The sequence below is a fragment of the Sus scrofa genome, chromosome 14 (genome assembly GCF_054392235.1).
Source record: "Sus scrofa isolate SSC_HxYL_T2T_F1_AM1 chromosome 14, Sscrofa_HxYL_maternal_Yorkshire_Landrace_v2.0, whole genome shotgun sequence".
NCBI classification, from domain to species: Eukaryota; Metazoa; Chordata; class Mammalia; order Artiodactyla; family Suidae; genus Sus; species Sus scrofa.
In genome coordinates, this window is record NC_139396.1 from 50986511 (window position 1) to 51009476 (window position 22966).

At 53.6% G+C, this 22966-nt stretch overlaps 1 protein-coding gene and 1 pseudogene across 5 annotated transcripts in view; one reads left to right on the forward strand and one right to left on the reverse strand.

The window, feature by feature from the left end:
• PITPNM2 (phosphatidylinositol transfer protein membrane associated 2) overlaps positions 1-22966 on the forward strand; it is a 155977-nt gene that overhangs the window by 33659 nt on the left and 99352 nt on the right. For 4 of the 5 annotated variants that reach the window (XM_021074064.2, XM_021074067.2, XM_021074068.2 and 1 more), the window contains exon 1: positions 250-338. The exons of the other annotated variant lie outside the window; for it this stretch is intronic. The gene's annotated coding sequence lies outside the window, so the exon portion shown is untranslated. Of the gene's footprint in view, positions 1-249; positions 339-22966 lie in introns of those variants that run through there. 5 annotated transcript variants of the gene reach the window in all.
• LOC146396546 (large ribosomal subunit protein uL23 pseudogene) lies at positions 5253-5781 on the reverse strand (annotated as a pseudogene).

Here is a 22966-nt window from a genome sequence, read left to right on the forward strand (position 1 = left end):
CCTTAGCAGGAGGAGCCCTGGGCAGTGTTGGGTGTGTCTGCCTACAGAAATGCATCCTGGACTGGGTCCCTTTGGTCAAATGAAGATTCTTCTAGCCAGGCCTCCCCTGTTCTGTGCTTTGGGCACATCTGGATTTCTGGTCCCTGGCATTGCTCAGGATGAGGCCTGGCTTTGTCAGTTTCCTCGGCGGTGCTGAGTGATCAATCAGCCGCGTATCTCACCCTTCCCCCGCTGGGCTTCTCCCTGCAGGATGCTGGCAAGTGTGTCCTCGTCCCCGACTCCCTTCTGAGGGCCCCAAGAGCAGGACATCGGCAGTGCCTTCTCCCCCAGACCCACAGGTAAGGACCCCCCTCCAGATTTGGTGTTTGGGGGTGCTGGAACTCTGTTGCCATGTCTTTCTTCCTAAACATCCGACTTCATCTGACTTACATGGGGGTAGGTCGTATTAATTGATGCTATTCCTTGCAAATATTGACTCCTCTCTACCAAGTAGGTAGGACTAATGTTGTGTCTCTAGTAGCTTTGGATTCCAAATTAAACCTCTCCTGGTGCCCTGTGTTACTCTCCCCTGTAGAGATCACCTTCTCTTCTCTTGGCTGGCCTGGCTCAGCCTGGCCCTTCCCACCCCAGACAGGCCAGGAGATTGGGGGCTTCTCAGCCTGGGCGCTGCCTCACCCTTTCCCATGAGTCGTGGTGAGCAACACGGAAACAACCGTGTGTGTGTGTGTGTGTGTGTGTTGTGTCAGCGCTTGCATGCGCACATGCATTTTCAGGTAACACCTCCTTTGATGAGAAACAGGCTGGGGACTGTGGTGTGCTGGGGTCCTCCGTGGAGTCAGGACAAGTGGCTGAATCTCCCAGGGACCTGGCTCTTTCTTTCCTGCCCTGAGTCTAGGAGCAGGGTCCCCCACCCCCACCCCCACCCCCGCTCTGGGTTTCCAGTCCATCCCTGTCCTATTTCACTGTAGGTCCCGAGCCTCAGGAACAGGCCTCACTGAGCAGAGTCAGTGCCAGGCACATAATAACCAGTGCAGAAGCCCTAACAATACCCGCTTTACATGAAGCACAGAGATGGCAAGTATCTAGCTCAAGGTTACACAGCTAATCTGTGGTGGGTTTGGAAATGGACTCCAAGTCTAGACTCTGAAGCCCATGACATGGTTTTCCAAGTATGGCTGGACTTGCCCGTGGCCTGGGGGGCCTGGCTCCAGGTGAGTTCCGGCCCTCCCCAGGGCCTCCTCTCCTCCCTGGAAAATGGGGTGCAGCAGACAAGGCCTTGGCTGCGGGCCCCTCACTCTGTGTTTCCGCATCAGCTCTGTGGGCTGCCTCCTAGAATTGCTCATTCTTTTCAGTTGCTGTGAAAAGGCCTCCAAGTGCTAAGGAGGGAGAGTGCTAGGTTGTATGTTTTGTTTGCTTGTTTTGTGTTAATTCTTTCCAAGGTGGCAGCTGGGTGTGGGGAGGGCTGGCCTGGGCGTGGGGGCCCTGACTCTCAGCCTCTCTGTAGTCACTCGCTGTCCTGCTGGCCGGGGGGCCTGGTGAGCCCTCCTCTGCCTGCACGACCTGGCCTGAGCACTGATACCAGCTCACGTGGGTTGGAGGGGCTCTGCTCTAGCACAGCCTTTGCTTCCTGTTTCCTCTTCTACAGGAAGGGGTTCTTGTCCTTCCTGACAACCGCATGCCCAGGTTCCCTGGTGTTAGAGAAGGTGGCCTTACAGCCCATCTCATTTGCAGGCCCTCTCTTAGAATTCCTCAGCCACGTTCATTTCCCAGCAAACGTTTACTGAGTGCCTAGTATGGACCAGGTGCGCTCCCAGGTGCCTGTGTGGCGCTTCTGCCCTGGTGTTGGCCCAGCACCCGCTCTACGCTCTCACTTCTGCACTTTGCATATGCTGTTCCAGTGCCCTGAGGTTCCCTCTTCCCGCCTCCACCACAGGCTCCCCCGCAATGGGGATGATCTCGGTTGTCCCCTACCTGCCTCCGAGCTCCTCCTGGGAGTTTGTGGCCTTATTGGCCATGGAGACCACTGGGCCCTGGATGGCAGAAGTTGGTGGGAGTGGGGAGTAGAGAGACAGCCCTCCTGAGATGTGAAGTCTTCTCCTCCGCAGGGGGCTGGGGAAGGAAAGGACTTAAGGAGCAGGGTTTATTTTTAGAGAAGCTCCTTGCTCCGGAGGAACTCGGAGCCCTTCCTTCCAGGAGGTGGGGGTGGGGCGGGGGGAGGGCAGGGGGCAGCTGGAGTTGTCTCAGCTCAACCCAGCCTGGCTGTCTTCTGCATCCGCTCAACCTGTCAGGAGACACCCATCTGCAGAGGGTCTGCCTTAAAGAAGGGGTCCCAGTCGGAAGAGCATCTACCCTTAGCGCCTCCCCACCCCGTCCAAGTTAGGGACATCTGCCATTCTGAGCAGGTGAGCAGAGCTTTTAGCACACACAGTTAGGTGTTCTTGGGGTGGGGGCTCAACAGGGAGGGTCCTGGGGCCCAGGCTCCGTGTGGGTCACTTCCTTCCTGACTCCCCCGCTCACTGGGAGGGGCGCTTCCTGCCATTGTCTACTCTAAGTCCTCAGCAAGGTCACTGTCTCCTGAGAAGGAAGAGGGCTGATGATAAGGGCAGCACCTCAGACCATAGCAGCAACAGACACACTTTTCATCCCCACCGCTGTGCTGGTCTCCCTGTCTCCCCTTGGGCCCCTGGATGGAGGCCGAGGGAGGGGTAAGTTTTCTTTTCTTCACCAGTGGAAGCTCAACCGCCCACCCCTCAGGGACCCCAGCCCCACGTAGGAGGGTTGGTAGGTTGCTCCCGGGGTTTAGGTCTGTGATGGGTAGCAAGTTAGAGGCTGCAGCCAGTGAAGGAGGCTGCACATGTGCACAGAGGGCCAGGAGCCCACGACTGAGGCACAAAGACTGGGGCTTGTCCTGTGTTCCCTTGCTGTCCCCTCACAGCATTTGGGAGGCAGCTGGGTGGGATCTCACGTTCCCCCATGTCTCGTCCTAATCGCTTCCATCCATATTCCATTTTCTAATGCGATGCCTTGGCACCCAGCCAGCCCTGCCCAGGACCCGGGTTGCAGGAGGGAGATTGCCTGACCTTCCCCTTCTCTCTGTGCCCCTGTGAGTGATGCCCTGCTAAAAATCTAGCCTTCTTCCTTTTCCCAAGAGCCCTGAGTGCCCACTCCCTGGGTTTGCCCTCTGGGCCTTGCTGACGCACATCTTCCTGAGAGCCCACTTCATCTTCATCCAGTGGCAGAAGCTGCTTTTCTCTGGCTTTGTTTCTGGTCTGTGCTCCAGTCACTGTGGACGTTTGCACAAGCATCTTCCAGAGAGCCAGGCTTGAGTGCCCCCTGCTCACACACTCTGGGGTCAGCAGGGCCGGGGGAGTGGCTGGCTTATTAGCCTTTGCGAGACTGCTCAAGGCTGGGGTGTGGTGCTGTCTCAGCCTCATTGGGCCAGGCTAGGGCTTGTCTGGAGCTCTGCCTGCAGGCTCTTAGCGTGGCAGCCCCGCTTCTGGCTGCCTCCTGCTCTCCCATCCCCCCGCCTGCCTTTTGTTGGTTCTGATGAAGAGCCCGCTGCTTGAGCTTTCTTTCCTGTGCTTTCCCCACAATGGGTGTCCGGTACACTAACACGCCCATGTTGATAACCTCTTCTGGCCCGGCCAGGAGGCACCTCAAGCGTCTGCTTCTGAACTGACCCTCACACCTCCCAGGGACCAGACCAGGTCTGTGTAATTTCCTTGCTTTGTTCCTCTGCGTGCTTCCTGAGCTGCGAACCTGCCTGCAACAATCACTTTGATTCCTGGAGATGGCGTCCAGAGCTTGGGATTCTCTGGGGAACTCCTGAGATGATGTCCTTCAAGCTGGAAGGGTGTGTGGCCTGAGACTTTTCATTTTAGCAGTGTGGTTGAACCCACAGACGATCAAAACATAGCCATTCAACATGTATTTAGTGAGTAGCTGCTATTCTGGGAACTGGGTATAAAGGAGTGATACAGCATTTAAAACTCTGGCTCTCCCGGGCTTGTATTCTAGCAAGGGTAGATGCACAGTGTGCAAAATATGCAGTAAAATATTTAGGTACATCAGATGGAGAGCCAAGCTAAATGAACAGGGGAAGAGAAGGCCTCTCAAGACTTTTTAATTTTTTTGGTTTTAGGGCCACACCCATGGCATATGGAAGTTCCCAGGTCAAATTAGAGCTGCAGCTGCCACCCTATAACACAGCCACAGCAGTGCGGGATCTGAGCTGTATCTGTGATCTACACCATAGCTCACGGCAACGCTGGATCCTTAGCGCACTGAGTGAGGCCAGGGATAGAACCTGTGTTCTCATGGACACTAGTAGGGTTCATTACCGCTGAGCCACAATGGGAACTCCAAGTCAGGGACATTTAAGCAAAGGTCTAAAGGAGGTAAGAGAGAGAGCTGGGAGGTTTTCCCAGGTGGAGGAGACCGCCTGTGCAAAGGCCCTGAGGCGGGGGCTTGTCTGGGGTATTAAAGAAATCTGAGTGAGTGAGTAAGTGAGCGAGGGGAGGAAGAGCAGGGGAGCAGGTTGGAGAACTATGGGAGCCTGAATCTAACAGGGCCTTGTGATCCTGTCTGGACTTTTACCTTGACTCTGAGTGAGATGTGGTGCAACCCCAGAGTTTGACCAGAGAAGGGCCAGGATCTGAAGGATGGTTTCTGGCTGCTCTGTTGAGAATAGACTGAATGGGGTGAAGGGAAGCTGGTGGGGAGACAGATGCAGTGGGTGGGGTGGCAGGTGCTGGACCAGGGTGGCAACAGTGGAGGTGATGAAGGTGGGCTCCAGGTGTGTTTTAAAGGTAAGTCTGGAAAGGAGATCATGTCGTGGCACAGTGGAAACGAATCCAACTAGGAACCATGAGGTTGCAGGTTCAATCCCTGACCTTGCTCAGTGGGTTAAGGATCCAGCGTTGCCATGATCTGTGATGTAGGTCGAAGACGGGGCTTGGATCCCACGTAGCTTTTTTTATTTTTTTTTAAGGGCCGAACCCGAGGCATATGGAAGTTCCCTGGCTAGGGGTCGAATTGGAGCTGTGGCATAAGCCTACGCCACAGCCACAACAGCACCAGATCTGAGTTGCATCTAAGACTTACACTGTAGCTCATGGCAATGCCGGATCCTTAACCCACTGAGCAAGGCCAAGAATTGAACCTGCATCCTCACAGACACTATGTTGGGTTCTACCTGCTGAGCCACAATGAGAACTCCCCTGTTGTGTGGTCTTTTATTTTTTTATTATTTTTTACTTTTTTTTAGTGAAGACTTTTATATTTAGAATTAGCCAGCTGGACTCAGTTTTGATGATCCCAATTTTGTTAGCAACATCCAAAGCATCATAGTCAGGAGCCAGTTGAACATATGCCTTTTTCTCTCCATCAGGCCTGATCAGAGTGCTGACCTTAGCCACATCAATGTCATAGAGCTTCTTCACAGCCTGTTTAATCTGGTGCTTGTTGGCCTTGACATCCACAGTGAACACAAAACAAGGTAGTTGTCTTCTGCCTTCTTGGCTGACTCAGTGGTGAGGGGAACTTGATGATGGCATAGTGGTCAAGCTTGTTTCTCTTGGGGGTGCTCTTCCGAGGATATTTGGGCCGCCTCCTGAGCTGCAGTGTTTTGGGCCATTGGAAGGTGGGTGACGTCTGGATCTTCTTTTTTTTGTGGCTGTGGACGCATTTCAACACTGCTTTCTTGGCCTTCAAAGCCTTTGCTTTGGCTTCGGCCTTGGGAAGGCCAGGGGCTTCCTTCTTCATCTTTGGCGCCATCTTTGTGAAAAGCCTATTGCGTGGTCTTTTAAAAAGCAGGTTCTCATGGACTTGGAAGGACCCAAGAAGTCATCTAGTGCCACCTTTTCACTTAAGCTGTGGGGAATCTGAGGCCCAGTAAAGGAAGTTACTTGTCCAGAATCACACAGCAAGCCGGTCAGTGTCAGTGCCAAGACTTGGGCTTCTGGCTCCAATACTGCAGTTTTTGTAGCTGAACCAATGGATGGTTTTTGGAGGAAACCTGCAGGGGTTTGAGGCCCCAGGGAAGAATGGCTGGCCCCCGATGCTGCAGCTGAGCATGGGGTCTGGGCACACTCCAGGAGCCGGCAGAAATCTGGGGTATTGTATGTTGACCATTCTGGGTGCCCTGGGCCTTGAACGACTCTCTCTGGGTTTGTGTTTCGATCTCAGGTGGGCAGAGGTCTTGGTGGTCATGTTTGAGTGCTTGGGCTGATCGGAGGCAATGCTCCTGTGCATGTTTTTGAAGATTTTATTGAGTGTCTACTAAGTGCCAGCCCAAAGATAAGACGTCCTTGAGAAGTTCCCATTGTGGGCTCAGTGGGTTAAGAATCCAACTAGTATCCGTGACGATTGATCCCTGGCCTCACTCAGTGGGCTAAGGATCTGGCATTGCAATAAGCTGTGGTATAGGTCGAAGACGTGGCTCGGATCCTGTGTTGCTGTGGCTGTGGCGTAGGTTTGACCCCTGGCCTGGGAACTTCCATATGCTGCGGTGCGTCCCTAAAAAGCAAAATAGAGAGATAGACAGATAGCAAAGACATCCTTGCTCTCCAGGACCTAACAGCCTGGGGAGATGGAGAGGTGAACCAGGAACGCCTCTGGTGATGGTGGGTGATCGGGCCCACATGTGAGTTGCGTGCAAGAGCTGTCCACACTCAGGCTTTCTGTCTGAGGACGGATGCTAAACAGCCACTGCAGCCACCAGATACCCCAGGGAATGCAGGCCTCTGTCTGTACCCCAAGGTGCTCTGTTTAAACTACGAGTCATCACTTGTAATAAAAGTTGACAAGGAGTGTCGGTGGGGGCTGGAATCTTGCTGCCTAGAGCCAAGTCAGCAGGCACAGGCTTCATTTAAACTGTGAGGACCCAGGTGTCCCCTACCCCGGGAGGCAACCTTTTCTTGTGGGGACTTCCTGTGTGCTTCTTTGTGAAGGGTGATGAGCAGGTAACTTTTCTTAGACTGCCTGCCTGCTCTAATGGCTGGCTTTAAGGTCACTGGTGGTCCTTGGAATCCAGAAGGCCATCGGAAGGTGAAGCTTGGATCTGGGTGTCATCCTCAGTTTCCTTGGTGCATGGGTTATCTGGGGAAGGTAAAGAGAGATTTTGCTTTTCCTCTCTGTGGAGGCCAAAGAGGGAAAATTCCATTTGATTTTTTTCTTTCAGCCTTTTAACTTTTCTGTCCCTATCACAACAGAAGTACTGTACTGTTGAAGCCAAGTTGGAATTCCTTCCATGGAGCAACTTATGGGCTGTCTCCAGAGCTGTTTTGGTTTTTTTGTTTGTTTGTTTTTTTCGTTTTGTTTTATTTTTGGTCTTTTCTAGGGCCACACCCACAGCATATGGAGGTTCCCAGGCTAGGAGTTGAATCAGAGCTGTATCTGCCGTCCAGAAGCTGTTCTTGTGCCTTTGGGTCTGGTGAGCACCCTGATGACCACAGGTGAGCCCAGGACAGGGCTGATAACAGTGCGGTGCTCAGAGGTGGGAGATCCCTGGCCTGACAGCTGAAGTGAGGCTTGAGTCTGTCAGGCCAGCCCCTGTCCTTTCTTTGGCATCTTCCTTGGAGGCTAGAGGAGGTAGGGGGACGGCAGAAAACAAAACCAAAAAAACCTGGGCAGGAAGTTCCCTGGTAGCCTAGCAGTTAATGGATCCGGCATTGTCACTGCTGTGGTGTAGGTTTGATCCCTGGCCCAGGAACTTCCACAAGCCATGGGTGTGGCAAACAAACAAACAAACCACCGACAGGTGCACCCATTCTCCAGGACAGCTGAGGTCAGGTGCTAATGCACGTTGGTGGTGCATTTCAGGATTCACATCTCTTGGCATCAGTGTCCCTGAGAAAAGTGAGTCCATTGGCTTGTCTGCCCAGTATGCTTTCCAGGAGACAGGCTCCCAGGTAGAAGGAGCTGCCTTAAGTCCAGCGATTATTTTTCTAATGGGTGCTCATTATTTTTCTAATGTGTGACTGAGCGGTGCTGTGTGCTGGAGGTAGAAATCAGAGCTGCACTTTGAGGGGCTTGGGAGGAGGGCCATGCCTCCCCCTTTCCCTCCATGTCTTCCATCCAGTTCTCGTTCAAGTTATAAACACCCTTGGAAAGTGTGTCGTACGCCCTCCCTGGTACCTTCCTGTGAATAAGCTTATTCAGTGGACCCGAGAAGTGGGCCACGCGGGCAAGGACCAGATGAGGTGACGGTGGGGAGCTGGCCTCCCAGTAGAAGGACTCCGCCAGCGTCACACATTGCCCCAGGGCTAGCCTCGTCCCTGTGACGCGTGCACTCTACTCCCATCGCAAGGGACATCTGAGGTCATGGGCCTGTTTTCTTGAACCATGAAAGCATCTTGCAAAGATGACCTAGATTTGAAAAGAATGTGACCAGAGGGGAGAAGTGGTGTGGGGCGCCCTGCCTGGTGCCTGGCGCTTAATAGGTGCTCCTTATATCAGGGCTCCTTTCCTAACGTGAGTGAACCCTACCCGTCAGAGTCAGCTGAGGCTCCCGGGTCTGCCCTGCTGTGGGACAGGCACCATGCACCTGACTGGCAGAGCTCTCCGTGTCTGTGTGGGGAGCAGGGCCTGGGGGAGAATGGCTCCTTCCATCTGTGGAGGACTGCGCACTCGGAGTTAGGGCAGCACAGTGCCAAGGAGGGTGCTGGAGGACAGACAGCCTCAGCCTGTCTTCCATAAGTGTGTACCATGTCCTGAGTCTCACGTGTGACATAGGAGGTAGGGGACAGGACCAGCTTGCAGAAGAATGGAAAGCCAGCGGAATGCCAGGTGTGGCGACCCAGATGCCCAGGCTGCCCCTCCCGCAGGCAGAAGGGACTCCCTTGCCCTGGCTCCCCGAGCAGCTGGGCTTACACACCTCTGGTTTTGCGTAGTTTCTTTTTAAACTCAATGCAGATATAATTCCCATAGCATATAGTTCATCCATTTTAAAGTATACAATCCCAGAGTTCCCTTGTGGCACAGCAGTTAACAGATCCGGCATTGTCTCTAATGTGGCATAGGTTCAATCCCTGGCCCAGGAATTTCTGTGTGCCATGGGCATAGCCACAAAAAAAAAAAAAAAAAAAAAAAAAAAGAAGTGTACAATTCAGTGGGTATTTTGTATATTCACTGACTGTGCAACCATCAGCACGGTCAAGTTTAGAACATTTCCACCATCCCCCCACCCCAAAGAAACCCCACACCCCTTAGCTGTCCCTTCCCTTCTCCAGCCTCTGGTAACTCCTCATCCGCTTTCTGTCTCTATGGCTTTGCCTCCCCTGGACGTTTCGTATAAATGGAATCCTACGCTATGTGGCCTTTAGTGACTGGCTTCTTCAAGCTTCTTCAAGGTGGTAGCCTGCATCAGTACTTCATTCCTTTCTGTTGCAGAATAACATTCCACAGTGTGTGGACCGCTGTTCATCTATCCACACATCAGTTGATAAGGATTTACGTTTTCCCCACTTTTTTTTTTTTTTTTTTGTCTTTTGTCTTTTTTTTTTGTTGTTGTTGTTGCTATTTCTTGGGCCGCTCCCGCGGCATATGGAGGTTCCCAGGCTAGGGGTCGAATCAGAGCTGTAGCCACCGGCCTACGCCAGAGCCACAGCAACGCGGGATCCGAGTCGCGTCTGCAACCTACACCACAGCTCACGGCAACGCCGGATCGTTAACCCACTGAACAAGGGCAGGGACCGAACCCGCAACCTCATGGTTCCTAGTCGGATTCGTTAACCACTGCGCCACGACGGGAACTCCCCCACTTTTTGATTATTGTGATTCATGCTTCTGTGAACATTCATGCAGATGTTTTTGGGTGGACCTACGTTTCATTTTCTTTGGGTATGACCCTCAGAGGGGACTTGCTGGGTCATACGGTAATTCTCTGTTTAACATTCAGAGGAACTGCCAGACTTTTCCAAGGTGGCCGTCCCGTTTTTCAGCGCACGCTGTTTTATAACATTGCTCTGGAGAACTGTATAGTGTGGTGGTTAATGCAGGACTAAGCTGCCTGGGTTCAGACCTGGCTGGGGGAGTTGGGGGAGTTGGCCCCTTCACCTCTCTCAGCCTCCGTTTCCTTATCTGTAAGATGGTAAGATTAATGCTCTCTGCATGTCATCATAGGGATTAAATGAGAGTATCTTTTTGTGTGTGTCTTTTGAGGTCCGCACCTGCGGCATACGGTGGTTCCCAGGCTAGGTGTCTAATTGGCACTATGGCTGCCGGCCTATACCACAGCCACAGCAATGCCAGATCCAAGCCACATCTGTGACCTACACCACAGCTCATGGCAACGCTGGATCCTTAACCCACCGAGCAAGGACAGGGATCGAACATGCAACCTTATGGTTCCTAGTTGGATTCATTTCTGCTGCACCGTGGTGGGAACTCCAAGAATATCTTTATAAAATGCTTGGTGAGGGCTGTGTCTGTGTTTGATGTTCTAAGTATTTTTCCCTGGACTGTGAGTGCACTTCAGGGAATATACCCATGATGATTTAAAGGATGCAGAATTTGCTTTTGGGGTGCCCCTCTTTTCAGGGTTTCTTCTGATCACCTCCGGGAAGGCCCTCTAGGCGTCTGGCACCCTGGGAATCTAGCTTCATGTGGAGGGTCTGGCACAGTGCTCTGTGAGGTTGCGGGTGGTTCCCAGACTGGCTTCAACTCCAAGAGGCACTTCAACCTTAAACCCAGGGACGCAAGGAGCGTTTGGAGCCAGGCCTCCAGAATCAGGAGCAGTTTGGATAATTCAGAAGCAGCAAGACCCAGCCCTGTGTGGTCCCTGTTCCTTCCTCGGCACCTAGGCTCCGGCTCTGTGATCCACCACTGCGAGGAGGCTGTGTCCCCAGCAGGAGCCCCCCACCCCCACCCCCATGCAGAGAGTTAGTTCAGCAACTGTCCCCAGAGCCCCCATGCTGCTGATGTGGCCTGGAGTCCCCAGGGCCTTGCTGCCCCCCAGGCACAAAGACAGACCTGTTCACTCACCCAGGGGTGGTCCTGCTGTGGGAGCCCTGGGAGAGCAGCAGCTCCCCAACCTGGCAGCACTGGGTGTTCTCTGAGGATTGGGGGAAAGCCTGGCAGCCTGTGTGCCACCCAGATGGGGAGGCAGAGTCCAGGAGCACCTGGGCTTGTTGTTTGCCTTGATCACTCAAGGGAGTCCTGGTGTGAGGTTCCATGCTTAGAAAACAATTGGAGTAGGGGACAAAAATGACAGCTCTGGGTGCTGTCACTCATCGAGCAGATGTTTACTCTGCCAGGTAATGGGGCCCAGTGAGGGAGAAGAACTTGCCTTCTGGGATCAGACACATATCAGAGAGTGTTGAGCAGAGAGAAGGCAGCAGCTGACTGCCTGATGGGGAAGATTTCATAGAAAAGGGGGCATTTCAGTTGGGCTTTGAAGGATGCACAGGAGTTTACCAGGAGAGAAGGGGGAAAGGCACAGGGAACAGCCTTTAGTGTTCAAAATATGTGGTTTATTTGGGAAATGGGAGAAAGGTTAGGTGGCATAAGTGTGAGGTTGAGCATGGTGAAATGGCCATCAGGCCAGAAGGAGGGCTAGAAGCTGTAAAAGTCCAGCATGTGTGCACACACGCGCGTGCACACACACACACACACACACACACATCAAGGATTTCCAGGAGGGAAGGAAGAAGCTGAAAATTGCTACCTACAGAGTTGAGATGAACCTCATTCCAAACCCAGCTCCATTCCCAACTATAGCATAGCCTTTAGAAGATTGGGAGGTTCAACTTTCCAGAGGCTTCATGTCGTCATCTGTGAAATGGACAGGTTGACGCCTATCTTGTCCAGTCTCCAAGATTACATAGAACCAAAATGGAGCCCTCCAGGGAGAGCACCCAGCACTTTGTGGTCACTCCACAGACTGGGGTTCTTTCCTTCCTGGGAGGGTGCTCCTAGGGCCCTGGGCTCCCCTGGGGAGACCTGGCACAGGCTGGGGCTCATGGGAGGTGGGGACGGATAGAGAGTCAGACATAAGTTGGGACTGCAGGGCTAGAGATCTGGGCAGGGTGGGGGGCCCTGTCATAGGAGGGGGGCAGCATGAGATCAGAAATTTCCTCCCTGGGAGTTCCCGTCGTGGCGCAGTGGTTAACGAATCCAACTAGGAACCATGAGGTTGCAGGTTCAATTCCTGGCCTTGCTCAGTGGGTTAAGGATCCGGCATTGCTATGAGCTGTGGTGCAGGTTGCAGACGCGGCTCTCGGATCCTGAGTTGCTGTGGCTCTGGCGTAGGCCGGTGGCTACAGCTCCGATTCAACCCTTAGCCTGCGAACCTCCATATGCCGCAAGAGCGGCCCAAGAAATGCCAAAAAGACAGAAAAAAAAAAAGAGAAAAAAAAAAATCTCCTCCCTGTTAGGAGCAGTGATAGGTCAGAGAATATCCTAGTAAGGCCACAGCCACAGCCACAAGGTGCTGGGTGAGTCTCCTGAATCCCATGTGCTCAAAAACTTTGCATATCAGATCTGTGTTTGGGTCCAGCCTCTTCCCCATCTGATGTCCGTTTCACCACTCTTGACCCTATACTGGTGCCACCTGGCCCTTCTCCCATTCCACAAACATACTACACATTTTGAGTAGTAAAGGCATTGGGTTCATGCTGTTCCCTGTGCCTTTCCCCTTTTCTCCTGGTAAACTCCTGTGCATCCTTCAAAACCCTACTGAAATGCCCCCTTTTCTATGAAATCTTCTCCATCAGGTAGTTGGCTGCTGCCTTCTCTCGGCTCTGGCTGCACCCTGTGCCTCCCTCTATTGATGCACTGTTCTCTCTGATATGCATCTGATCTCAGATGGTGAGTTCTTTCCGGACGCTGAAGCTGAGAAGCAGAAGCCACCCATTAGTTCCCTTAAGGTCCCTGCTTTTTCTTTCCTGACCTGCCAGGTTGTCTTAGAGTTGTCTTCCCTTCCAGGAGGTGGAAGGTGGCCGGGTAGGCAGAAGACGGTGCACACACTTCCACTGCCCTGTGACTGTGTCCTGGTGGGAGGGGGGAAGCCGGGAGGGCGTCTCCCTGCAACCTTGGTGCATGGGTGACCTGCTTTTGGTAAGCGTGTGCCTGGGAACTGGCCGAGCCCTCATGCCTGCTGCTTTGAGTCTCCATTCTCTCTCTGAGCTGATTAACATGCTGACGTCCGTCAGGGGACCATGTCAACTTTGGTCTCCCTGCAGCCCGGCAGCTGTGATGTATCGTTTTGGACTTGTCCACTGCATCACCACAGAGGACCACGGACAGCAGGGAAAGAGGGATTATGTTGTTCCCATCTGGCTTCGACTGCCTTCCCAGCCCCATCCAGCTGTTCCCTGTTACCCAGGGCCAAGTGGCAGATGCAGGGGGCGAGGTCAGTGGGAGCCGGACACCTGTCCATCATCTTCACGTGAATGTCTTCAAGGCTATTTCTGGCCTTGCCATTATCCCAACGGCTTCGAGGGATAAATATAGACATGGATTGAAAAGCCCTAGTGGCAGGCAGGCAAGCAGGCAGGCAAGCGAGGCAGGCAAGCGAGGCAGGCAGCGCTGGAGAGCGCGGCCGGGGTGCTTGGCTATAAATAAGTCTGCTGGAACACCTCCCCAGCCACGCCGCCACTGAGCTGTGCTGTGCGGGAAGACAGACTTCCTTGCTGCTCCCTCCCAAAGCACGTTTGTGCCCTGGGCGGGGGGGGGCCGTGTGGTAGAGGAGGGCAGGAGGAGGGGTCTGTGGGAGGAGAGGGAAGGAGGGTGCTTATCTGTCGGGACCTTGCATGGAGGGGCGGACTCCTGGAGGTGGTTCTTTTTTTTTTTTTTTTTTTTTTTTTTTTTTTTTTAGGAGCTGCACCTGCAGCATATGGAGGTTCCCAGGCTCGGGATCCAATCAGTGCTGCAGCTGCCAGCCTACCACAGCCACAGCAACACCAGATCCGAGCCACATCTGCAACCTACACTGCCAGTCACAGCAGTGCCAGATCCTTAACCCACTGGGTGAGGCCAAGGATTGAACCCACATCTTTGTAGATACTAGTTGGGTTCACAACTTGCTGAGCCACAGCGGGAACTCCCTGGAGGTGGTTCCTATTCAGTGCCTGCTTGTTAGGAGCTTAGAAAGGGGGCCAGCCAGTGGTCCCAGTCCAGCATCCTCAGCCACCCAGCTTCCACAAGCCTGGCTCCTATGGCAGAGCGGCTGGCAGACAAGGGCTGGGCCTGGATGGTTCTGGGCCTGCGGGGCAGCTCCCCTGCTTTCTCAGGCCACATTCTGTCTTCTGCTTGTGTTCTCTTCTGGATCTCCTGACAAGAGCTCAGCCTTGTTTATCTCCTGGTCCCTAGTCCTCACTGCTCAGCCAAGGCCAGCCACCTAGTGACCCCTGTTTAGCCTACAGTTGCAAGAGGAGGGAGTCCGGGGGCTTCCTGGCCTCTTTCCCCTCCTCACACCTGCCTGCCTCAGTCTGCCTGCTCCCCACCTCTGATGCCCCCTCCTAGGCAGCAGCAGATACCTGGGCTGGCACCTAGCAAGGACCAGGACGTGAGCCCAGGAGACACTTTCTGTGGAAAAGGATAGGAGTCAGTAGGCTGGTGAGAATCCTGTGACGTCCTCGTGAATAAAATATCCCTGCTGTGCAGTCACCAATTGTGGGACGTGGTTTCCCATGAGCCAGCTCCCCTCCGAGGCCTCGTTGAACAAAGCCCATGGGCGTGTGCACACAGGGCTGGAGCAAGAACATGATGCTTAATCCTGCGAAGTCACTTCTGCACCCCTGCCCAAGGTTATTCGGGGTTTTAGATCTTGGAAGGCAAATGGAACCACCGGCCCACTTTGGCTTCTTGAGTGGGCGGCACTTGCTTGTACCCGTCCTTCAGCCCCAAGTGTGGGCTCAGAGCAGGGGTTGCAGAGATGAATCGGGTCTGGTCCCCACTCTCATGAGCTCATTGGCCACCTAAAAGGACTGAGTCAGCAGGCAGCTGTGATGCCATGACACGATGAGGGGCTGGGGCTACTCCTTGGGCCCTCACTCTTGAGCTGGACTCCATAGAGTGCCAAGTTCACCCCAGCCAGGAGGTGGGGCAGGGCCTTCCTGGCAGAGGGAATCACCAGTGCAAAGGCACAGAGGCCAGGGGGAGGTGCAGTGGGGTTGGGGGCTGTGCTGGGAGCACTGGCTGAGCCCAGGGAAGGAGCCAGGGCAGGGTGGAGGGCTGAGGGGGCTTGTGCGCTGGTTAAGGAGAGTGGATGTCATCCTGAAAACCGAGGGGGAGCGCTGAGGGGCTTAAATCAGAGGCATGTCATGCTCTGATGTGTGTATTAGAAAAGGCTTCATCTGACTTCATGCGGCTGACAGGTCGGAGGCGGGGGGAGGAGGGGGCAGGCTGGTGGCAGCATCACGATGTCTTGCAGTGTTGAGTACCTGAAAGAATTTTTTTTTGTTTTTTAACTCAGCCTGTAAAATCCAGGATGTACGCATGTGGGTGCCTGCCTGAGAGACGAGGGTTTCTAAAGATGGCAGGGCCAGGCGAGGGGCCCAGACTTGCTCCAGTCCCCTTGTCACCAGAGGGGTGACTTTGTCCAGCAAGTCTAGCTGTTGCCAGTAGCTCTGGTCTAGCGCCGAGATAACTGCTTCCCAAGGGGCTGAGCCTGTGACCCGGGCGTCCCACTCCAGGCTCTGACTCCATATCAGCCGGTTGTAAAAGGATATTGGTGTGTGGCTCTCAGCACCCCGCCCAGCCTGCCACTTTCTCGTCCTCACCCTCACACTGCAGATGCTGTGCTGTGAGTTCCAGCGCCCCGAAAAAGAAGTGACTTTCAAAGTGCTGCTTGATGGAAAGATAAACATGTTTGCTCAAGTGAACCTCAGAACCCAGAAGTTAATCTGGTCATGTAAATATTGTCATGTATTTATGATTCCACAAGTGTCTGTTGATAAATAGAAGAAAGGAGAGATTGTGTGGCCTTGATCTTGCCTCTGGGGGAAGGTGTGGTATTTGTTAAGAACCATGTGAGTCAGAAGTCCAGCACTGCCCTGACATCAGCCAGGAGCCTCTAAAGGTCATTCCAGTCTGAGTCCTTCATTTCTCTGATGGAGAATAAAGGAAAATTGTTTCTCTGCTCATCACTTCTGACATCAGATGTATGGGTTTTCCACACCAAGCAATTTTCTCTTTCTCTGTGGGCACCACTCTCATGTCCTACCAGTCAATTCCATCCCGATGTTAACTTCCCGGGGTTAGTTCAGACCCCTTGGCTCAAGGGCTCAGTCCCACAAGACTGTTCCCCACTACCTCAGACCCCAGTCACTGGTAGTGGGTCCTGTATGCCCCACTTCTCTTTTTTTTTTTCCCTTAGGGCCGCACCCATGGCATATGGAAGTTCTCAGGCTAGGGATCAAATTGGAGCTGCAGCTGTTGGCCTACACCATAGCTACAGCAACACCGGCACCAACTCACATCTGTGACTTATGCTGCAGCTTGTGGCAACGCCGGATCCTTAACCCACTGAGCAAGGTCAGGGGTCAAACCCGCATCCTCGTGGATACTAGTCGTGTTCTTAACCAGCTGAGCCACAAGGGGAACTCTGCTACCCACTTCTGACTTGGCTCCAAATTGGGGTTCCTACCCTCCCCCATCTCTGGTTTAATAATTTGCTGGAAGGTCACAGAGCTCAGGGGACGTTTACTTCTTTTTACTGGTTTGTTATAAAGGATGTGATAAAGGACAGAGATGAACAGCCAGAGGAAGGGGTCCCTGGGGCGAGGTCCGGAAGGGCCCCCGTGGAGTTGGGCTGCCGTACCCTCCTGATGTGCTCATCCACAGGAAGCTCCCAGAACCTATCATGGAGATTTCACTCTATGGCATTAGCTCAGCTTCCAGCCCCTTCCCCTGCTGGAGGTCGGGGAGTAGGGCTGAAAGTTCTGGCCCTTTCATCATGCTTTGGTCTTTCTGGCTTCCAGCCCCTGTCATCTCATTAGCATTATATAAACACTCATCCAGGAAATGACAAGGATTTTAGGAGCTCCGTGACGGGTACTGGGAGATGAAGCCCAAATATATTGCCTGTTATATCACAGCATCATAGGAGACTGATCGCCATGGAGCTGGGTGAGGGGACAGGTGTGCAGAGGCACACAAGGGACCCAGTGGCAGAGCCTGGCCCCTGGGTCTGTCCTGGGGCCTGTGGAAGTCACTCCCTCCCCTGCCCAGGCAGATGGAAAGCTGAAAGCTTGGTTGTGGGAACCCCAGAGGCATTCCGATGCCTCCTCTATCCTGTTTGTCCCTAACCCGCAGAGGGACCAGCATTGCTGGCCAACCTGGCTCCCGCCTCGGTTTCTCACCCACCTGCTCCCCCTGTGCTTGTGCTCAGCAGGAAGGATGGCCAGTGCCTAACACGTGTGGCTCAGAAAGCAGGTTGGCGACTAGTGGAGACCCTGAGCCTGGGAGTCAAATGGGTATTAGCTTTGTGGCCTCGGAAAGGGCCCCATCAGTCATACTCTGCAAAATGGGAACCATAAAATATCACCTTCTAGGGTGGGAGCGAGGATGAAATGAGCTCAAAAAAAGAAAAGAAATGAGCTTAAGCAGGCCAAGTTACACACGGGTCCTTAACCTGCCTGTTTCAGCTGTCCTTTGAGGGGAGGTGGTTTTTTTGGTTTGGTTTTGTTGTTGTTGTTTGCATTTTAGGGCCACACCTGCAGCATGTGGAACTTCCCAGGCTAGGGGTTGAATCGGAGCTGCAGCTGTCAGCCTACACCACAGTCACAGCAGCACCAGATCCTTAACCCACTGAACAATACGAGTTGGTTTGTGACCTGTGGAACCTCAGAGGAACTCCCTGAGGGAGGTATTTATGATCCCTCCGCACTGCTAGGGAAACTGAGGCTCAGGAAAGCTGTGAGTTGGGAGGGTCACAGAGCCAATGCTCTCCTGGGGCCTCTGTCAATCCTTAAGCACAGGGACTTCTCTCCTCTGCCCTGGGGGGGGGGTATGCTGCAGGTGGCCAGGGACAATGGAAGGGTCTCTGGTCATCTAGAAGCCACCCAGGGACTCCAGTGTCCTTGTCTGCCCAAGAGATTAAGCACACAGTCCAGGCCAGTGCTTACTGGGGTCTAATGGCTGGTGTTAGGGGTTTGGGGAGATTTTTAGGAACCTTCTGTTTCTTCATCACTTCTTTCCTTTGGTCTGTAGGCCCTCAGCCCAGGCTTAGGAAGGGCCCTTCCACCTCTCCCTGATCAAGGGAGGAGGAGGCGGGTGTCGTAGTCCGTCCCCCCTCCGCCGTCCCGGCCCCTGCCAACCTGGCACTGGGTGCTCAACCAGTTCTGGATAAATGTGTGGCTACCTCCCCCAAGGCTGCCAGTCCTGTCACCCCACCCATCCCTTTCCCCCGCCCTGTCCTTAAGCCTTTGAAAAGCAGATCCTATATCCCACACCACCACCTGGGTGTGGTTTCAGAGAGACATTGAGCCTTTGATGTGTCTGGGTAGAGGGCTGCCCAGGATTTATGGTCATGTGGGGGAGGGGAGAGCTCCATTACCAGCTTCCCAACTTCCTTGCTTTATGGCTGGAGTTGGAGGCAGCTGTTTGGATAAAGTCTCCAGAGAACTGGCCCGCTTTCCAGGGGCAGAGCAGATAACAGAAACCTCAGGACCATTGCACCGCCTCTGGGAAGCCCCATCTGAGCTCTCAGAGAAGCTAGAAGTTCCCTGAGCTTCTCTGTACTCCAGCCCTGCCCCGCCACCCACCCTCAGCTGTGCCCCTCAACTCCATTCCCCTGAGTGGTGATCTGAGCTGATCACCCATGCCCCCAGAATGTCTGGTCAGCCCTTGGGTTGGCAAGGCTCAAATAAGACAGGTACTTCTGAAATAAGTTTGGTAGAGAGTTTGTGACAGAGTTCCCATTGTAGCTCAGTGGATTAAGGACCTGACATAGTCCCTTCAAGGATGTGGGTTCCATAAGATCCCTGGCCTTGGTCAGTGGATTAAGGATCTGGCATTGCCACAAGTTGTGGTGTAGGTTGCAGATGCGGCTCAAATCTAGTGTTGCTGTGGCTGTGGCATAGGCTGGCAGCTGCAGCTCTGATTTGACCCCTAGCCTGGAAACTTCCGTATGCCGTGGATGCGGCCCTAAAAAGAAAAAAAATGAAAAAAAGTCTGTGACGCTGTCCCATGTGGCCTGGCGCAGTCTGGCATGTTGAACAATGCTTTGCTGTCCACTTGGTCCTGATAAGCCTTTCGCGTAGCACCCCCCACCCCCGACCCCTGCCCCATCTACCCTGGGCCAGCTGTGCCCTCGGACCCCAGCCTGCGTGTGGTGATCTCTCCTTCAAGTGATAGGCTTCATCCCTGAGATGACGGGGTCCAGCTCTGTCCCCACAAACCTCAGATTCCCCACCCTGACCATAGTCTCCTCTGACCACTGTCGCCCCGCTCCTGAGATTCTCGGAGGCCGGGTGCTGGGAGACTTGTCCAGGATGCTGCTGAGCCTCTGCACCCGGTCTCATTGCTATTGTTTGTTTGCTGCTGTTGTTTTAGCAGAGAGAGGATGGCCCCAGATGGATGTTGGCGTCCTGGGGGATTCCCTGGGGGTTTCCGTCTCTGTGGGGGGGTGGGGGGGGTGGAAGATGAGGAGCAGCAGTCTCTGCCCAGCCCACGCCTGTCTCCTGGGGCCTCTGGCTCTGTAGATGTAGCTGGGGGATTGGGGGGACTGCATCTTCCTGTTGTTCCTCCAGCACTGGCCCTAGAGCTGGGGCTTCTGGGATGAGAGTGAGCTTGGGACAGCATTGTCCCGCGAGTGACAAGGGGGTTGGGACTCAGGAGCAGAGGGAGGCTCCACTTCAGAGCAGCCTTACTTGGTTGTTTACAAGTGGTTGTTTTCTATAGGTTTGGTTTTATTTTTTATTTTTTCTGCATTTTTTTAAAAGCCTTTTTGGAATATAATTCACATCCTATTCAATTTACTAATTTAAAGCGTACGATTCAGGCGTTCCTGTCGTGGCCCAGCGGAAATGAATCTGACTAGTATCCATGATCCAGGTTTGATCCCTGGTCTCACTCAGTGGGTTAAGGATCTGGCGTTGCTCTGAGCTGTGTGTATTTAGGTCGTAGAAGCAGCTTGGATCCTGCATTGCTGCGGCTGTGGTGCAGGCCGGCAGCTGCAGCTCTGATTCAACCCCTAGTCTGGGAACTTCCATGTGCCACAGGTGCAGCCCTGAAAAGACAAAAATAAATGAATAAATAAATAAAGTGTACGATTCAGTGGGTTTTAGGATAGTCTCAGAGTTGTGCAGCCATCACCCCTGTCAGTTTCAGAACATATTTATCACTCCCAAAAGGAACCCCTGCACATCACCCTGCATGGCTCCCTAAACCCCCAGGCCCTGGTAACTATGCATCTGCTTTCTGTCTCTGTGGATTTGCCTCCCCTGGACATTTCTAGTAAATGGACTCCTACAGTTTTTTGTACCAGGCTTCTTCCACCCAGCGTGGTGTCTTCAAGTTTATCCATGTTGCAGCCCGTGCCGGCGCCTCACCCCCTTTCCTGGCAGAATCATACGTCATGACCACATATTGTTTTCCTTTCATCGGCCGAGTGTGCAAATAGCATGAACTGCAGCTTCCAAGAGGGGTTTCCGGGTAGAGGGAGGATGTTCTTTCCCTGAGGGGCCCTTTGAGATGGACAAGGGAGACCGGAAGGAGAGGGTCTGTTTTGGGTTTCCTGGCAGTTTTTCTTCTCTCTTTCCATGAGATGGGCAGATGAGGAGAGTGCCAAGCCTCAGCGAAGGCAGCCGTCCTTGCTGACAAAGCCTCAGTCCAAGGCTGGAACCTTGGAGTGTGTATGTCCTGAGGCTGCGCTTTGAGGCCAACATCTAAGGCCTCCAGGAGCCTGGAAGGCAGATTCAGTAGGATCCCAGATTAGAGCCGGCCTGTTTGATTACAACCCAGGGATTAGGGGAGGGCTGTAAAGCATTTGTTTAATCTTGCTCTAATTGTCTGGTCTTTTCAAACAGAGTGACTAGTAATCCTGTTTAAGGCTGCCATGTGGCACTGCTTTTGGAGGATAAAGTCTTTTATTGAAAGGCGCCACACCTCGCAGCTCTCGCAGGCTGGTTCTTGGGTCCAGGGGCCTCAGCCAGGGGTCCCAGGGAAGATGCTGTAAGTGGGGAACATTAGGTGGGGGATTTCTTTGCTTGCAAAGACCCCCTTGGGTTCCAGAACTCAACCAGAGGGGCAGGAGGCACTGAGAAACATCTCCTGTGTTGACCATCTCTGGAGGTCAGGCGTCCGAGGGAAGCTTTGTCTACTTTATTTCATATGACCCCTGCATCGGCCCTGCAAGGCGAGGGTGACAGGTGAGGACCCCTAGCTGGCGAGTGGATGTCGGCAGCCCTAACTCTCTATGATGCTCTTCTTTTTTTTTTTTTTTTTTTGTCTTTTGTCTTTTTTGTTGTTATTTCTTGGGCTGCTCCCGCGGCATATGGAGGTTCCCAGGCTAGGGGTTGAATCGGAGCTGTAGCCACCGGCCTACACCAGAGCCACAGCAACGCAGGATCCGAGCCGCGTCTGCAACCTACACCACAGCTCACGGCAACGCCGGATCATTAACCCACTGAGCAAGGGCAGGGACCGAACCCGCAACCTCATGGTTCCTAGTCGGATTCGTTAACCACTGCGCCACGACGGGAACTCCTATGATGCTCTTCTTTACACGACGGGGCGACCCAGAGAGGAGGGTTGCATAAGACCTGCAGGCTGGTGGAGATGGGGTCTCCTCCCAGAACAGTGTGGGGATGCAGCTTTCTGCATTTGACAGCCAGGCTCCCGAAGGCTCTGCCTAATAGCAGGAAGATGTGGCATCCGTCTGGCCTGCCCGGGGATGTCAGTGTCTTTTAAAAAACATCAGCCAAGCTGACTCTCACGCTTGCTTTGCCTTTGGCCCTCAGGCGCATGGTGATACTGGCGTCTGTCTCCTCTCACCCCTGGCCCATCCCCACCCACCTCCACCCAGCTCTGTGCCGGGAAAGAGTAATCAGTGTCAAGAATGTCTACTTGATGTGGAGACATTAGACTGATGGACTTAATAACTCCCCCTACCCCCCTTGTCTGTGGTGGTGAGAATGAAGTGGGGGGACATCGATCAGCCTCTGTCGAGTTTTACTGCATTTTACTGTGAGACAGAGGGCGGCTCTCGAAGCTGGAGGGACCACTATTTTTCACCCGTGTCCTCTGCCTCTGAGCAGTGTAAATGGTGTAAACCGTAGCTGGTGGCCCCATCAGCAGGGGGGTGACCGTGTGAACAGACTAACAGCTGCTGTTTCTCCTGGATGCTCCAGCCGCATCCTCACTCCATAGCTTCCAACTTGTCCTCCCCACTCTGAGGAAGCAGGGCAGGTGGGCCTGCAAGAACCTTACTAACATGTGAAGTTCATGAAATGTTCGAATACCCGCTGGTATTTACTGGGTATTTGTCCTATAATGGGTGCTGAGCTGAGACTTCGCTCACGTTATCTTATCGCCCAGTGTCGGCACTGATCCTAACCATTTACAGGTGAGGAGGTGTTGAGAGACTAGGTGACTTGCTTGGGCATTGCTGGCCTGGCTCTGGACTCCTTTTGGAGGCCCAGCTGCCCAGTTGGTGGTCATTAGGAGCAGATGGGCAGGACAGAGTGCCAGCCAGGTCTGTAACTCCTGGTGGGACTTGAGGCAGCTACCTTCTCAGAGCTTCAGTTTTTATGTCTGTAAGATGAAGGTAGAAATGCCTGCCTTGGAGTGCCTGTTATGGCTCAGTGGGTTAAGAACCTGCCTAGTATCCATGAGGATGCGGGTTTGATCCCTGGCCTCACTCAGTGGGTTAAGGATCTGGCATTGCTGCAAGCGTCAGTGTAGGTCGCAGACAGGGCTCGTATCCCACATTGCTGTGGCTGCGGTGTAGGCTGGCAGCTGTAGCTCCGATTCGACCCCTGGCCTGGGAACTTCCATATGCCACAGGAATGGCGGGGGGGAA